The 17,847-nt window shown below is 49.0% G+C and overlaps 1 pseudogene; it reads left to right on the forward strand.

Annotated features, from left to right (window-relative positions):
• The first annotated feature begins 1,294 nt into the window (after positions 1-1,294).
• LOC141092350 (CAAX prenyl protease 2-like) overlaps positions 1,295-17,847 on the forward strand; it is a 140,293-nt pseudogene continuing 123,740 nt past the window's right edge.

Here is a 17,847-nt window from a genome sequence, read left to right on the forward strand (position 1 = left end):
AGCGCCCCCATAAGCAGTCAGGGAGTACACATAATACCAGAGCACCCCCACAAGCAGTCAGGGAGTACACATAATACCAGAGAGCCCCCACAAGCAGTCAGGGAGTACACATAATACCAGAGCGCCCCCACAAACAGTCAGGGAGTACACATAATACCAGAGCGCCCCCATAAGCAGTCAGGGAGTGCACATAATACCAGAGCGCCCCCCCAAGCAGTCAGGGAGTACACATAATACCAGAGCGCCCCCACAAGCAGTCAGGGAGTACACATAATACCAGAGCGCCCCCATAAGCAGTCAGGGAGTACACATAATACCAGAGCGCCCCCACAAGCAGTCAGGGAGTACACATACACTGCACTAATGTAGAATCCACACTACAAATATCAGACATTAGGGAATAACACAAGTCACAATACAGACAGAGGTCCGTCACCGCCTCTGCCGTCTGCCCCGCCGGAGGTCCGTCACCGCCTCTGCGGTCTGCCCCGCCAGAGGTCCGGCACCGCCTCTGCCGTCTGCCCCGCCGGAGGTCCGGCACCGCCTCTGCCGTCTGCCCCGCCGGAGGTCCGTCACCTCCTCTGCCGTCTTTCCTGCCGGAGCGCCTCCTCTGCCGTCTTCCCTGCCGCAGCGCCTCCTCTGCCGTCTTCCCTGCCGCAGCGCCTCCTCTGCCGTCTGCCCTGCCGCAGCGCCTCTTCTGCCGTCTGCCCTGCCGGAGCGCCTCCTCTGCCGTCTGCCCTGCCGGAGCGCCTCCTCTGCCGTCTGCCCCGCCGGTGCGCCTCCTCTGCCGTCTGCCCCGCCGGAGCGCCTCCTCTGCCGTCTGCCCCGCCGGAGCGCCTCCTCTGCCGCCTTTCCCCGCCGGAGCGCCTCCTCTGCCGCCTTTCCCCGCCGGAGCGCCTCCTCTGCCGCCTTTCCCCGCCGGAGCGCCTCCTCTGCCGCCTTTCCCCGCCGGAGCGCCTCCTCTGCCGCCTTTCCCCGCCGGAGCGCCTCCTCTGCCGCCTTTCCCCGCCGGAACGCCTCCTCTGCCGCCTGTCCCCGCCGGAGCGCCTCCTCTGCTGCCTTTCCCCCCCGGAACGCCTGCCGGTAACACTTCTCTTGTCTGTCATGCTGCAGCGCGCCGTCACCCCCTTGACGGTCTATTCTGCTCAAGTGCAGAAGTATAAAGATTGCAGACACTGTATGTTTGCAGCAACAGCCTTTTGTCTGTGATATTTCATCTTCCTACAGGGTTTTTTCTTCTTTTGCAACTATTTTGGGTTTTTTTTTTTTTTTTTGCCCCTTCCAAGAAATTGCTCCACTTTCTCCTACATTAGAAACTCAGCGTGTGCAATTCTGTGTTCTCTCTAGACAGAGGCAGCCATACTTTCTCTCATGGGTTTCCGCTTAGACGGGATCTTCACAGCAACCTTGTTACCGCTGCTCCTTACCATGGTAAGACGGGACGTCACGGCACTGGCAGCCTCACGCTTCATTTTCATGTTGCATTTATCACCTTTTCTTGTCTTCAAATGCAGATTTTGTTCCTTGGCCCTCTGGTCCAGCTGTCTCTGGATTGCCCGTGGGGTTTTCTTGATGGCTTGAAAGTTGCTTTTGGTAAGTATTTCTCTCTGAGTGCGACCATGGCACTAATGTAGGGACACTCTGTATGGCACTTTCATCCTGGGTCTTTTTTTTTTCTTGTCCTTGCTTGCAACCTGCAGATCCCTGTTTCTGGATGCTCTGTTTCACTGACATGCGATATGGCTTCGTAACCAGGTGATTGTGCCTCTTACAGAGGAGTTGGTCTTTAGAGCCTGCATGTTGCCCATGTTGGTACCATGTACTAGTCCAGGCACAGCTATTTTTACGTGTCCACTATTTTTTGGCATTGGTAAGTATAGAATTATATAAATGTAGTTCCATTTACATATCTTTTCTGTTGCAAATTTTCAGATTTGTCCCACAACACACACGTTACATTGATTAACCCCTTACCCCCAAGGGTGGTTTGCACGTTCATGACCGGGCCCTTTATGAGGTAATAACTCTGAAACGCTTCCATGGATCCCAGTGATTCTGACATTGTTTTCTCATGACATATTGTACTTCATGTTAGTGGTAAAATTTCATTCAAATAACTTGCATTTATTTGTGAAAAAAACGGAAATTTGGCGAAAATTTTGAAAATTTCGCAGTTTTCCAACTCTGAATTTTTATGCCCTTAAATCACAGAGGTATGGCACACAAAAAACTTAATAAGTAACATTTCCCACATGTTTACATCAGCACAATTTTGGAACCAAAATTTTTTTTTTTTGTTAGGAGGTCATAAGGGTTAAAAGTTGACCAGCGATTTCTCATTTTTCCAGCACCATTTTATTTTTACGGACCACATCACATTTGAAATCACTTTGAGGGGTCTATATCAGGGGTCCCCAACCGCCGGTCCGCGGCCCAGCACCGGGCCGCTGCAGTGCCCTTGCCGGTCCGCGGACACAAGGGGAGCCAGGGGCGGTCAGTGGCGTAGCGGGGGCTGGGGCTGCGCGCAGCAGTTCTTAGCGGCGTGTGTAGCGGCGGCCAGGGAGCGATCCAAGCAGCTCCGCTGCCTGCAAGAGGGAATAGCAGGAGCGGAGCTGCAAGGACCCGTCCAATGCGTCCAGCTTCCTGCCCGCCGCCCGCGCTTCCTGTCTGACTGACAAAGAGAGGAGCGCGCCGCTGCTGTGTCAGAGCGAGGAAGCGCGGGGGGCCGGCAAGGGGAGAGGAGAGATGTGGTGTCTGTGTGTATGTATAATGTGTGTGTGTGTATGTAAGTCTGTCTGTGTGTGTACATGTATGTCTGTGTGTGTGTGTTTGTCTGTGTTTGTGTAGCCTGGCCCTGCAGGAGATGGGGACATGAGGAGAAGACCTTGATGGGGAGAGAAGGCCATGAGGGGGTAATGGGAGAAGGCCATGATGGGAGTGATGGAGAGACGGCAGTGATGGGGTGAAGGCAATGATGGAGAGACGGCAGTGATGGGGTGAAGGCAATGATGGGGAGAAGGGAGTGATGGGGTGGTGGCAATGATGGGGAAAAGGGAGTGATGGGGTGAAGGCAATGATGGGGAGAAGGGGTGATGGGAAGAAGGGGTGATGGGGTGAAGGCAATGATGTGGAGAAGGGATTGATGGGGTGAAGGCAATGATGCGGAGAAGGGAGTGATGGGGTGAAGGCAATGATGGGGAGAAGGGGGTGATGGGGTGGTGGCAATGATGGGGAGAAGGGAGTGATGGGGTGGTGGCAATGATGGGGAGAAGGGAGTGATGGGGTGAAGGCAATGATGGGGAGAAGGGGGTGATGGGGTGAAGGCAATGATGGGGAGAAGGGAGTGATGGGGTGAAGGTAATGATGGGGAGAAGGGAGTGATGGGGTGAAGGCAATGATGGGGAGAAGGGGGTGATGGGGTGAAGGCAATGATGGGGAGAAGGGAGTGATGGGGTGGTGGCAATGATGGGGAGAAGGGAGTGATGGGGTGAAGGCAATGATGGGGGTGATGGAGCACTCATTCAAAACCTATGGTGAGTTGAGTCACATTATAAATGTTATTTAATTATAAGTATGCACTGCTACACTACAACCGTGTCCATAGCCCCGCCCCCTTATGACCAAAGCCCCGCCCCTGCCACACCTCCATCCCCGCCCTGCCGGGCCATGGAAGAATGGTCTTGCTTGAAACCGGTCCCTGGTGCAAAAAAGGTTGGGGACCACTGGTCTATATGATAGAAAATACCCAAAAGTGACACCATTCTGAAAACTGCACCCCTTAAGGTGCTCAAAACAACATTCAAGAAGTTTATTAACCCTTCAGGTGCTTCACAGGAATTTTTTGAATGTTTAAAAAAAAAAAAATGAACATTTAACTTTTTTCACAAAAAAATTACTTCAGGTCCAATTTTTTTTTTATTTTACCAAGGGTAACAGGAGAAATTGGACTGCAAAAGTTATTGTGCAATTTGTCCTGAGTACGCTGATACCTGATATGTGAGGGAAATCACTGTTTCGGCGCATGGCAGAGCTCAGAAGGGAAGGAGCGCCATTTGACTTTTTCAATGCAAAATTGGCTGGAATTCAGATGGGATGCCATGTCACGTTTGGAGAGCCCCTGATGTTCCTAAACAGTGGAAACCCCCCGCAAGTGACCCCATTTTGGAAACTAGACCCCTTAAGGAACTTATCTAGATGTGTGGTGAGCACTTTGAACCACCAAGGGCTTCACAGAAGTTAATAACGCCCGGGCGTGAAAATCATATTTTTTTCCACAAAAATGATGTTTGCCCCCAATTTTTTATTTTCCTAAGGGTAACAGGAGAAATTGGACCCCAAAAGTTGTTTTGCAATTTGTCCTGAGTATGCTGATACCCCATATGTGGGGATAATTTTATTATTTTTCCCTAACTAACGGGGTGATAACGGGGGGTTTGATTTACTATTTATGGCGGTTTTTATGTTTGGCAGCTGTCATATGCTAAATAAAAGACGCTTTTTATTGTAAAAATAGTTTTTGCATCACCACATTTTGAGAGCAATAATTTTTCCATATTTGACCCACCGAGTCATGTGAGGTCTTATTTTTTGAGGGACGAGTTGACATTTTTTATTGGTACCATTTTCGGGCATGTGACATTTTTTGATCGCTTTTTATTCTGTTTTTTTGGACTCAGAATGAACAAAAACCAGCATTTCATGAATTTCTTTTGGGGGGTGCGTTTACACTGTTCCGCGTGTGGTAATATTGATAAAGCGGTTTTATTCTTCGGGTCAGTACGGTTACGGCGATACCTCATTTAGGTCTTTTTTTATGTTTTGGCGCTTTTATGCAATAAAAACAATTTTATATAAAAAATAATTATTTTTGCATCGCTTTATTCTGCAAGCTATAACTTTTTTATTTTTTCGCTGATGATGCTGTGTGGCAGCTCGTTTTTTGCGGGACAAGATGACGTTTTCAGTGATGCCATGGTTTTTATATCAGTCTTTTTGATCGCGCGTTATTGCACTTTTTGTTCGGCGGTATGATAATAAAGCGTTATTTTTTTGCTTTGATTTTTTAATTTTTATTTTTTAAGGGGTTTCGCTAAAGAGGTTAACAAATGGGACAGTTTTATAGGGCGGGTCGTTATGGACGCGGCAATACTAAATATGTGTACTTTTATTGTTTTGGGGGTTTTTTTTATTTCTAAAAAATGAATTTAATAGGGTTTTTTTTTTTAATAAATTTACTCTGTCGCCTCATTGGGGGACACAGAACCATGGGTGTTATGCTGCTGTCCACTAGGAGGCGACACTATGCATAATCTGAACAAGATTAACTATGGCTCCTCCTCTGCAGTATACACCCCTGGACGGCGTCCGCCTTCTCCAGTTTTTGCTTAGTGTCGCAAGGAGGCACACCTTTTTTCCGTTTTTCTTTTTCGTCCGGATACAGATTTTTAGGGGTGCTCAGTTGAAGTGGAGATGGCTATTCCCCATGTCGCTCCTTCCACAGTCCCTCGGGTACTGGTCCGAAGTTGAGACCCCTCTCCTTCCCCAACCCCTTTGGGGTCTGGGTTGAGGTCGAGGCGAGGATGAAGACCCCCTGACGGTGACAGACGCACCCTCCCTAATGCCCCTCAGGGGGCATTAGGTTGAGACACCTCAGGTAGAGTCGGTGAATAGGTAGCAGTCTGCACCAGGGACCCCAGACCAGCTGTGGGATCCTGCTGGGGCCGGGGGAGGGTGCAGGCAGACATGGAACAGCAGAGACAGGGCTCCCTGCGCCCCGTCTCTGCAGCAGCAGCGGCCTCATAGCGCCTCACAGGGACCCCTAATCAGGAACCGCTACCCCTGCTGCCCCCACCGCGAGCCAGTCGCCCATTCCGGGGGGGTCTGGTGCAGATCCGACCCCCTCCCGGACTACCGCGCCGCCCTGGAGCCCTTCTGGGCATCAGATCTCTACTTGAGACCGCGGCTTCGGCCTAGCTGAAGCCGCCGCCTTTTCTCCGCCCGCCCCCGGATGACTAAAATGATACTCTATAGTGTCAGAGGAGGGGTGGATCGAGGCAGAAAGGGCGCGTTTTTACATAGCCCAGCACGCCCTTTTCAGCTCTCCGCCCCAGCTCTCCGCCCCCTCCTTTCTCTCCTCAGCGTCCCGGTGGCCATTTTTTGGCTGCAGGCCATATCCCACAACGGACGCATGCAGCAAGTAGGAGAACCACAGCAGTCTCCGGGGGGCACAGAACTGTAAATTGGCGCTGGACCTAGGCGCACACTGGTGGGGTAAGATCACAGCTGGGTTCTCTTTACTCAGCTGTGAATCCATATTACCTATACGGCTCTCTGTGAGTTCCTCTGCGTAGCCACCCCTGTAGCATCCCTGAGAGCCATCGTCTGTGCACTATGCCAGGCTCAAGAAAGAGAACCAGGCAGGACTGTTTCTATGCATTCTGCACAGCCTGCAAAACCACTCTCCCCAGTGGCAGCACGTAGCCACACTGCCGGGATTGCATCCAGAACTCTGGGTCAGAACCCCAGGGAGTCCCTACCAATGCTTCAGTATCAGATACCATGCCGGAATGGGCTACTCAGATGTCACAGCCTATGACAGTCCATAGATAACTTAACCGCTACATTGCTGCAAGCTCTGCAGGGTTGTGGCTCTGCTGTGAACGTTACCCAGCAAACGGACAACTTGTCTCAGGAACATGCTGTTTCCGACTCTCACAGACGTAAACGGACCCACAGGTCGCGATCACCTGCGTCGTCCTATAGCACATGGTCAGCCCCCCCAGGGAGAGGCACCGTCATTCCAGGTCACCTAGGCAGTCCCCTATCAGTGACAGACAATGCAGTTCTCCACAGAGATCCCCTACCACAGAGGACCTCCGCCCCACATCGCCCACCAGGGAACGTCTTAGCGATACACAGGATTCGGAAGGCATCTGTGACTCCGACTCAGACAACGAAACGGAGAGGTCTGTGGTACCTTGTCCCCCTAGCAATACAGCGCTAGTTGAGGACATAATTTCTGCCATCCATCAGGTGCTGGAAATTTCAGATCCAGCCTCGGAAGCCCCAGGACATAAGATTTGCTTTGAAAGTGTTCTGAAACCGCCTAAGGTCTTCCTTAATCACCATGAGTTTCAAATGATACTTACTAAGCAGTTTTCGCAGCCCGAGAAAAAATTTGCCAATTGCAAATATCTGGAAGTGAAGTAACCCTTCTCTCAGAAGGACACCAAAGTGTGGACAGATCCCCCCCCCACGGTATCTAGACTAGCAGCACAGACCATACTCTCACTGCCAGATGGCTCAACCCTCAGGGACGCAGCAGACCGCCAAGTAGAACGCACGGCTTGTTCCATTTTCGAAGCGGCAGGGGCCTCCCTAGCCCCTGCGTTTGCTTCAGTTTGGGCGGCCAAGGCCATCCTGGCTTGGGCCAAAAAACTTCAGGAGGGGCTTCAAGCTTCAAGTCCCGGGCTCTCGGACCCAGCGGTTCAAATAGCAGTAGTAGCAGTCTACATGCTTCATGCAGCCCTAGACTCAGCAAGAGGTCTAGCGGGGATAGCGGCAAACGCCATTACGATTCGGCGTATCCTCTGGCTGCTGGAATGGAAAGCGGATGCGGCCTCAGAGAAGTCCCTCACCCATCTTCCGTACCTCAGTGGAAGGCTTTTCGGCGAAAAGTTGGACACAATGATATCCAATGCCACTGGGGGTAAGAGTACTTCTCTGCCTCAACTGAAACCTAAACGCACGTTTAAACGGCGAAACCAAACAAGATTCCGATCTTTTCGGAATTCTTTGGTCTGGTCCGTCTCACGCCCAGCGCAAAATTGTAACCGCTCTCCATGCAGGGACAACTCACGGACGGCGCCGAGACCGGACAGTATTTGGCAGTCAAAAGCAGGCCAAGCGAAACCCAAGGGAGGAAAACCTCAGAACTTCGCTTCATCATGACTCACGAACTCCGGAAGACATCCCACCAGTAGGCGGGCGACTTCTACTCTTTCAGCAAGTCTGGCTGCCTACTACAGAAGACAGGTGGGTCAGGGAAATAGTGTCTTCCGGATACAAGATAGAGTTCACTTCCACTCCACCAAACCGGTTCTTCCTCTCTACTCCACCAACACCACCAGACTAGGCCCGTGCCTTTCACCAAGTGGTCTCCTCTCTCCTTCAAGCATGAGTCGTAGTACCAGTACCCGCGAACGAAAGATTCCGAGGGTTCTACTCCAATCTATTTGTAGTTCCCAAGAAAAGAGGCAGTGTCAGGCCAATACTAGACCTAAAACAGCTCAACAAATATGTACGGGTCCGTCATTTTTGCATGGAGTCCTGTTTTGAATGAGTCACCGAGGAGGAAAAAACAAAAAGCAAGCTAAGCCCAGAAAACTGGAGAGGTTGGTAACTAGCGGATTGCAGACCCCTGATCCTATCCACAACAACTAGCAGTAGCCGTGGAGTGTGACTACGGAGGTCCTAGACGCCTCGTCACGGCCGGAGAACTAAATAAGCCTAAAGGAAGAAAGGGGAAATCTAAACTGCCCCAGAGCAGACCCCAAAGCAGTAGACAGCCCCCAACATGTATTGTCGGTGAAACAAGAAGAAAACACAGACACAGATAGAAAGATAGGCTGAGCAAACGATGGGGCCCTCACTAACTAGAAAGGACAGGAAAGAAAAGCTGCTGTCTGCAATCACGCAAAAACCCTGCCAAAAAAAATGTCCAACACGTCTGATAGAAAAAGGCCCTGAAGTCGCTAGACTTCAAATCACTATATCAGCACTCAGGTATATTCTGAAGACAGAGCAAAAGAGATCAGCTGATCAGAGACAAAATGCGGATTCAGCCCAATCCCAGCCAGGGCTGGCTGAACACAAAAACTAAGTAAACCAAACAAAAACTCATATGAACAATAGCAGAGAAAACTTAGCTTTCAGAAGGCAGGAACCAAACTGGAAGCCAGAAGCCACAGTCAGGAAAAATCACCAGCAAGAAACTAGGGAGTTGGCTGCCTTAAATCCAATCAGAAACTCCTGATGTCCAATCGCAGTCCTCTTCCTCAGGTGGCCGGTCTCTGCCATTTAGATCAGCTTCATTACCTCCCTTCACCAACAGAGGGAGTCCAGATAGAGAACTCACTACTCCTCTGTCAGCACAGCCAGCTCCATAACCCTCACCAGAAGCCAGAGGCAAACCCGAAAATGAGCTCACAACAGCACCTGCCCCCTTGAGGAGGGGTCACCGAACCCTCATCCACGCCACCGGGCCGATCAGGATGGGCCCGATGAAAAGCACAAACCAATCTATCGGCATGAATATCAGAGGCAGAGACCCAAGAATTGTCCTCCTGGCCATAACCCTTCCACTTGACCAAATACTGGAGTCTCTGTCTAGCCAGACGAGAATCCAGTATTTTCTCTACCTCATATTCCACATTACCTTCAACCAATACAGGGTCAGGAGGTGCAGCCATAGAATCATAGAATCATAGAATCGTAGAGTTGGAAGGGACCTCCTGGGCCATCTGGTCCAACCCCCTGCTCAAAGCAGGATTCGCTAAATCATCCCAGTCAGATGTCTGTCCAGCCTCTGTTTGAAGACTTCCATTGAAGGAGAACTCACCACTTCTCGTGGCAGCCTGTTCCACTCATTGATCACTCTAACTGTCAAAAAGTTTTTTCTAATATCTAATCTGTGTCTCCTCCCATTCAGTTTCATCCCATTGCTTCTAGTCTTTCCTTGTGCAAATGAGAATAAAGTTGAGCCTTCTACAATGTGACAGCCCTTTAGATATGTAGTATAGAAACTACTGGCTCAACATATCCCTTCAACAGCGACTTATGAAACACGTTATGGATCTTAAACGTAACAGGAAGAGCCAATCGAAAAGAAACCGGATTAAGAATCTCCAAAATCTTGTAAGGTCCAATAAATCTTGGCATGAACTTTGGAGAAGCCACCTTCATAGAGATATTCTTTGACAACCAAACCATATAACCCACTTTAAACCGGTGACCAATGGTCCTATGCCGGTTAGAAAACCGCTGGGCCTTTTCCTGGGAGAGAAACAACTTATCCACTACTTGGTCCTAAATCTGCTGCATTCTCTGTACCACAGTGTCAACACCTGGGCAGGCTGAAGATTCCACTTGCCCTGAAGAAAATCGAGGATGAAACCCAAAGTTACAGAAAAAGGGCGACATCAAGGTGGCAGAACTAGCTCTATTATTTAAAGCGAATTCGGCCAAGGGCAAAAATGAAACCCAATCATCCTGATCAGATATAAAACATCTCAAATAGGACTCCAAAGTCTGGTTTGTTCTCTCCGTCTGCCCATTGGTCTGAGGGTGAAACGCAGAGGAGAAGGACAACTGAATTCCCAGCTTGGAACAAAAGTCTTTCCAGAATCTGGAAACAAACTGAACTCCTCTGTCCGATACAATGTTCTGAGGAATCCCATTCAACCGAACCACCTGTTGTAAAAACAAGGGTACCAACTCTGAGGAAGATGGCAACTTTGGTAGTGGTACAAGATGGACCATCTTAGAGAATCTATCACAAATCACCCAGATAAGTCATTCTCTGAGAGACAGGAAGATCAGAAATAAAATCCATTGAAATATGGGTCCATGGCCTCTTAGGCACCGGCAAGGGCATCAACAACCCACTAGAGCGAGAACAGGGTTTAGACCGGGAACAAGTTCCACAGGACTGCACAAAATTCCTGACATCACGAGAAGGCGGGCCACCAAAAAGACCGACTCACCAAATCTGTGGTGCCAAAAATACCTGGATGACCAGCCAATGCGGAGCAATGAACTTCAGACATCACTCTCTTCCTCCACTGGTCAGGAACATACAATTTTCCCATAGGACAACGCTCAGGTTTGTCCTCCTGGAATTCTTCCAGAGCACGTCTCAAATCGGGCGAGATGGCAGAAAGAACTACCCCCTCACCTAGGATGGTAGTAGGCTTGGTCACAATAGGAGAATCAGCAAAGAAACTCGTAGAAAGGGCGTCTGCCTTAACATTCTTAGTGCCTGGAAGAAAGGAGACCACAAAATCAAAACGTGTAAAAAACAAGGCCCACCTAGCCTGTGTAGGATTCAAGCGTTTGGCCGACTCAAGGTAAATCAAATTCTTGTGGTCAGTGAGGACCACAACTTGATGTCTAGCTCCCTCCAACCAATGTCTCCACTCCTCAAATGCCCATTTCATGGCTAACAATTCCCGATTCCCCACATCATAGTTGCATTCAGATGGGGAGAACTTTCGGGAAAAGAAGGCACAGGGATTCATTTTAGACGTCACCGGATCTTTTTGGGACAAAACAGCTCCTGCACCAATCTCTGAAGCATCTACCTCCACCTGAAAAGGAAGTGAGACATCAGGTTGCCGCAAAACCGGAGCAGAAGTGAACCTCCGCTTTAGCTCCTGAAAGGCCGAAACAGCCTCTGAAGACCAATTCAGCACATCAGCACCCTTCTTAGTTAAATCAGTCAGTGGTTTAGCAATACCAGAAAAATTGGCTATAAATTTACGATAAAAATTAGCAAAACCCTAAAACTTCTGGAGAGCCTTCAAAGAAGTGGGCTGCAGCCAATCATAAATGGCCTGTACCTTGGCCGGGTCCATTTCAATAGTTGACGGAGACAAAATAAATCCCAAAAATGAAATCCTCTGTACACCAAAAAGGCACTTCGATACCTTAACATACAAGGAATTCTCCCTCAAAATCCGGAACACAGTCCGAACATGTTCCACATGAGAATCCCAATCCCTGGAAAAGATCAAAATATCATCCAGATAGATGATCAAAAACTTATCCACAAAGTCCTGGAAAATATAATTCATGAAGGATTAGAAGACAGAAGGGGCATTAGTGAGCTCAAAAGGCATCACCAGGTACTCAAAATGTCTCTCCGGAGTATTAAACGCCCTCTTCCATTCATCCCCATGCTTGATGCGAATAAGATTATACGCCCCCCTGAGGTCAAGCTTAGTAAACCAGCAAGCACCTTTGACTCTGGAGAAGAAATCAGGGGTAACGGATACTCAAATTTAACCGTAATTTTGTTGAGGGAACGATAGCCAATACAAGGCCTTAATGAACCATCTTTCTTGGCCACGAAAAAAAAAACAGCACCTAAGGGCGAAGAGGATGGTCTAATATGACCCTTCTCCAACGACTCCTTAATATGAGATCGCATAGCCTCGTGTTCGGATATAGATACATTGAAAAGTCGACCCTTGGGAAATTTACACCCAGGTCTCAACTCAATTGCACAGTCATAACTCCTATGAGGAGGCAAAGACGCAGACTTGCTCTCACTAAATACATCATAAAAATCAGCCAAATAGTCAGGAACATCATGCGACTGGGGAGAGGTGGAGAAAACAGGAGTGTCGCCAAGAGCACACCGACAACCCCAACTCACCACAGACACAGATTTCCAATCCAAAACTGGATTATGGATTTGCAACCAGGGAAAACCCAGAACAATGGTATCATATAAACTATGCAACACCAAAAATCTGCCATTTTCTTCGTGGTCTGGGGCGACCCGCATTATCACCTGGATCCAAAACTGAGGTTTATTCTTCGCCAAAGGAGTAGCATCAATACCCCTCAAAGGAATAGGTGTCCGCAGAGGTGTCATAGGAAAACCACAACGTTTAGCAAAATCCAAGTCCATTAGATTCAAGGCCGCTCCTGAATCCACAAAAGCCTTCGCGGAAAATGTGGATAAGGAGCAGATCAGAGTAATTGCCAAAAGAAACTTAGGTTGTACACCACCCACAGCAAATGTGTGTGCAAAACGTTTCTCTCGTTTAGGGCAGACAGAAATAACATGAGAGGCATCTCCACAGAAAAAACACAGCTTATTACGCCTTCTAAACTCCTGACGTTGCGCCCTAGACAAAACTCCATCACATTGCATAGGTTCAGACATTTGTTTAAAATGTGGCAGCGCCTCCCGTGTAGTCTTGCGTTCACGTAAACGCCGATCAACTTGAATGGCTAATGACTAGAGTTGAGCGAAACAGGTCGAAAAATTTCAAAAGTCGCCGACTTTTGGCAAAGTCGGGTTTCATGAAACGAAACCCGACCCTAGGATGAGGTCGGCCACGAGGTCGGCGACTTACGCGCCAAAGTCGCGTTTCAAAAGTTTGTTTTGCGCTCTTTTACAGCCAATCAGGATCCACGGACACTGTGGGCAACGTGGTGACATAGGCAGGGGTCCCCAAAATCTTTCAGAAGGGCATGCAAGTGATTGGCTTGCTTTGGTGGGCGTCACAGGGGGTATAAAAGGGTGTGCACGCCGACCGCCATCTTACTTCTGCCGATCTCAGTATAGGGAGAGGTTGCTGCTGATTCTGTAGGGAGAGCGTTAGGCAGGGAAGAAGACAAAAAAACTGCTTCTGCTGCTAGCAATTTGGCCTGCACAACACACAAGTCACTGTGTGTGCAGTGCAAGGGGAGGCTATATTGTGGTGTATCAGTGGTGTTGGTTGTTGGGCTGCCTTTTAAGGCTTCCTGACAGGCTGGCATTGCTGTTTACCCACTGCTCCGCAAACTGCTTTTTTAAAAGCAATCCAATCTCCCTTATCCTGTAGTCACTTTGGTCACAGCTGTGCCATCGAGCCTGTCACATAGCGCTCAGATATTCATTGGGCCTCACACAATCCACAAGTGTCCAGTGTCCAAAAGTGTGCGCAGAGATTCAAAATCTCCCTTATCCTCTCGTCACTTTGGTCACAGCTGTGCCATCGAGCCTGTCACATAGTGCTCAGATATTCATTGGGCCTCACACAATCCACAAGTGTCCAGTGTCCAAAAGTGTGCGCAGAGATTCAAAATCTCCCTTATCCTCTCGTCACTTTGGTCACAGCTATGCCATCGAGCCTGTCACATAGCGCTCAGATATTCATTGGGCCTCACACAATCCACAAGTGTCCAGTGTCCAAAAGTGTGCGCAGAGATTCAAAATCTCCCTTATCCTCTCGTCACTTTGGTCACAGCTGTGCCATCGAGCCTGTCACATAGCGCTCAGATATTCATTGGGCCTCACACAATCCACAAGTGTCCAGTGTCCAAAAGTGTGCGCAGAGATTCAAAATCTCCCTTATCCTCTCGTCACTTTGGTCACAGCTGTGCCATCGAGCCTGTCACATAGCGCTCAGATATTCATTGGGCCTCACACAATCCACAAGTGTCCAGTGTCCAAAAGTGTGCGCAGAGATTCAAAATCTCCCTTATCCTCTCGTCACTTTGGTCACAGCTGTGCCATCGAGCCTGTCACATAGCGCTCAGATATTCATTGGGCCTCACACAATCCACAAGTGTCCAGTGTCCAAAAGTGTGTGCAGAGATTCAAAATCTCCCTTATCCTTTCGTCACTTTGGTCACAGCTGTGCCATCGAGCCTGTCACATAGCGCTCAGATATTCATTGGGCCTCACACAATCCACAAGTGTCCAGTGTCCAAAAGTGTGCGCAGAGATTCAAAATCTCCCTTATCCTCTCGTCACTTTGTTCACAGCTGTGCCATCGAGCCTGTCACATAGCGCTCAGATATTCATTGGGCCTCACACAATCCACAAGTGTCCAGTGTCCAAAAGTGTGCGCAGAGATTCAAAATCTCCCTTATCCTCTCGTCACTTTGGTCACAGCTGTGCCATCGAGCCTGTCACATAGCGCTCAGATATTCATTGGGCCTCACACAATCCACAAGTGTCCAGTGTCCAAAAGTGTGCGCAGAGATTCAAAATCTCCCTTATCCTCTCGTCACTTTGGTCACAGCTGTGCCATTGAGCCTGTCACATAGCGCTCAGATATTCATTGGGCCTCACACAATCCACAAGTGTCCAGTGTCCAAAAGTGTGCGCAGAGATTCAAAATCTCCCTTATCCTCTCGTCACTTTGGTCACAGCTGTGCCATCGAGCCTGTCACATAGCGCTCAGATATTCATTGGGCCTCACACAATCCACAAGTGTCCAGTGTCCAAAAGTGTGTGCAGAGATTCAAAATCTCCCTTATCCTCTCGTCACTTTGTTCACAGCTGTGCCATCGAGCCTGTCACATAGCGCTCAGATATTCATTGGGCCTCACACAATCCACAAGTGTCCAGTGTCCAAAAGTGTGCGCAGAGATTCAAAATCTCCCTTATCCTCTCGTCACTTTGGTCACAGCTGTGCCATCGAGCCTGTCACATAGCGCTCAGATATTCATTGGGCCTCACACAATCCACAAGTGTCCAGTGTCCAAAAGTGTGCGCAGAGATTCAAAATCTCCCTTATCCTCTCGTCACTTTGGTCACAGCTGTGCCATTGAGCCTGTCACATAGCGCTCAGATATTCATTGGGCCTCACACAATCCACACGTGTCCAGTGTCCAAAAGTGTGCGCCGAGATTCAAAATCTCCCTTATCCTTTCGTCACTTTGGTCACAGCTGTGCCATCGAGCCTGTCACATAGCGCTCAGATATTCATTGGGCCTCACACAATCCACAAGTGTCCAGTGTCCAAAAGTGTGTGCAGAGATTCAAAATCACCCTTATCCTCTCGTCACTTTGGTCACAGCTGTGCCATCGAGCCTGTCACATAGCGCTCAGATATTCATTGGGCCTCACACAATCCACAAGTGTCCAGTGTCCAAAAGTGTGCGCAGAGATTCAAAATCTCCCTTATCCTCTCGTCACTTTGGTCACAGTTGTGCCATCGAGCCTGTCACATAGCGTTCAGATATTCATTGGGCCTCACACAATCCACAAGTGTCCAGTGTCCAAAAGTGTGTGCAGAGATTCAAAATCTCCCTTATCCTCTCGTCACTTTGGTCACAGCTGTGCCATCGAGCCTGTCACATAGCGCTCAGATATTCATTGGGCCTCACACAATCCACAAGTGTCCAGTGTCCAAAAGTGTGTGCAGAGATTCAAAATCTCCCTTATCCTCTCGTCACTTTGGTCACAGCTGTGCCATCGAGCCTGTCACATAGCGCTCAGATATTCATTGGGCCTCACACAATCCACAAGTGTCCAGTGTCCAAAAGTGTGTGCAGAGATTCAAAATCTCCCTTATCCTCTCGTCACTTTGGTCACAGCTGTGCCATCGAGCCTGTCACATAGCGCTCAGATATTCATTGGGCCTCACACAATCCACAAGTGTCCAGTGTCCACAAGTGTCTGCAGAAATTCAAAATCTCCCCTGTCCTATAGACACCTTGTACCTTGTTTTACATTACTACATAGTTTGTTGGATTTTGTCTACATTTCTACCAAAAATGAGGAAGGCTGGTGGAAGAGGCCGTGGAATTGGGCGGGGGTTGGCAGCTGGTAATGATGGTGTTGGTGGTGGATCTGATGGTAGTGGCAAGAGCAAAATAGGACCGAATGCAGGAGGTGTTGAGCCTGCATCATCGTCTGGCTACATAAGGCCTCGAACGCTTAGTTTTCTAGGAGTTGGCAAACCGCTTTTAAAGCCAGAGCATCAGGAAAAAGTTTGGTCTTACATTGCTGACTCAGCCTCCAGCTCTATCGCCTCCTCTTCTTCAGTTGTAAAAAGTAAAAGCACTGAGTCGTCATTGGAGGCTCATGTTCATGAACCACACCTTTCCTTGTGTCCTTCACCCCAACCAAGATTGAAGGATGACGCAGGCCATACTACTGATTACTCCATGGAGCTGTTTTCACATACCATGCCTGGATTATCAAGTCAAATGGTGAATTACCCAGGCCAAGATGAATCTGACATGGAGTGCACTGATGCACAGCCGCTGATGGATGATTCTGCTGGTACATTCACTCAGAGCACTACATTGTCCTCGCAGTGTACAGAGCCAGATTCTGACCCTGATGAGACTCAGGTGCCCCTTCCCGCACACTATACCACCATACACGGTGACACAGAGGAAGGTGCACATGACATAGAAGAGGAGGTGATGGATGACCCAGTTGTTGACCCAGATTGGCATCCATTGGGGGAAGAGGGTGCTGCTTCCAATAGCTCAGATGAGGAGCATCCACAGCAGACATCGACATCGCAACAGCTGTTATCTGGCAGGCCCATAGCACTCCAAAGACAGGTTCCAAACATAAAAAGAGTTGCTAGACAGCTTGTCCAGAGGGTCAAAAGATCAAAGCGTGCTAGGCCGCAAAATGCCAAAGTAGGAAGAGTGCAGTGTGGCACTTTTTTGAACAAAATCCTCATGATCAGGCCAAGGTTATCTGTAAGAAGTGCGCAAAGACCTTTAGCCGAGGGAAAAATCTGAAAAATTTGAATACCAGTTGCATGCTTAGACATTTAACCAGCATGCACTTGCAAGCGTGGACACAACACCAAACCTCAAGTGCCACATGTGCAACTGATCACAACGAAGGTAGTCAGCAACGCTACATTGTTTCCCCCACTGTTAGCCCACCGGTTAGCACAGCAGCAAATGTTGAGGTGTCGTTGCAAGGCCACAGCAGTCAGGGAATCCCACTGTTATATCAACGAAAGACTGATTCTAGGCCATCAGAAAGAACACCAACTCCATCACCATCATCAACCCTCTCTCAGTCCTCCCTGTCCACCGCTACTTCCACCATATGCAGCTCTCAAGTCCAGCTCACCCTCACAGACTCTATGAGTAGGTCAAGAAAGTACTCAGTCTCTCATCCGCGTACACTGGGTTTGAACGCCCACATTGCCAAACTAATCTCGTTTGAGATGATGCCCTTTCGGTTGGTGGAAAGCACAGCTTTCTGCGAACTCATGGCCTATGCAGTACCACGCTATGACCTACCCAGTCGCCACTTCTTCTCTCGCAAAGCCATCCCAGCCCTCCACCATCATGTGAAAGACCGCA

The sequence above is a fragment of the Dendrobates tinctorius genome, unplaced genomic scaffold (assembly GCF_039654945.1).
Source record: "Dendrobates tinctorius isolate UK_male_01 unplaced genomic scaffold, ASM3965494v1 ptg000059l, whole genome shotgun sequence".
Lineage (NCBI taxonomy): Eukaryota > Metazoa > Chordata > Amphibia > Anura > Dendrobatidae > Dendrobates > Dendrobates tinctorius.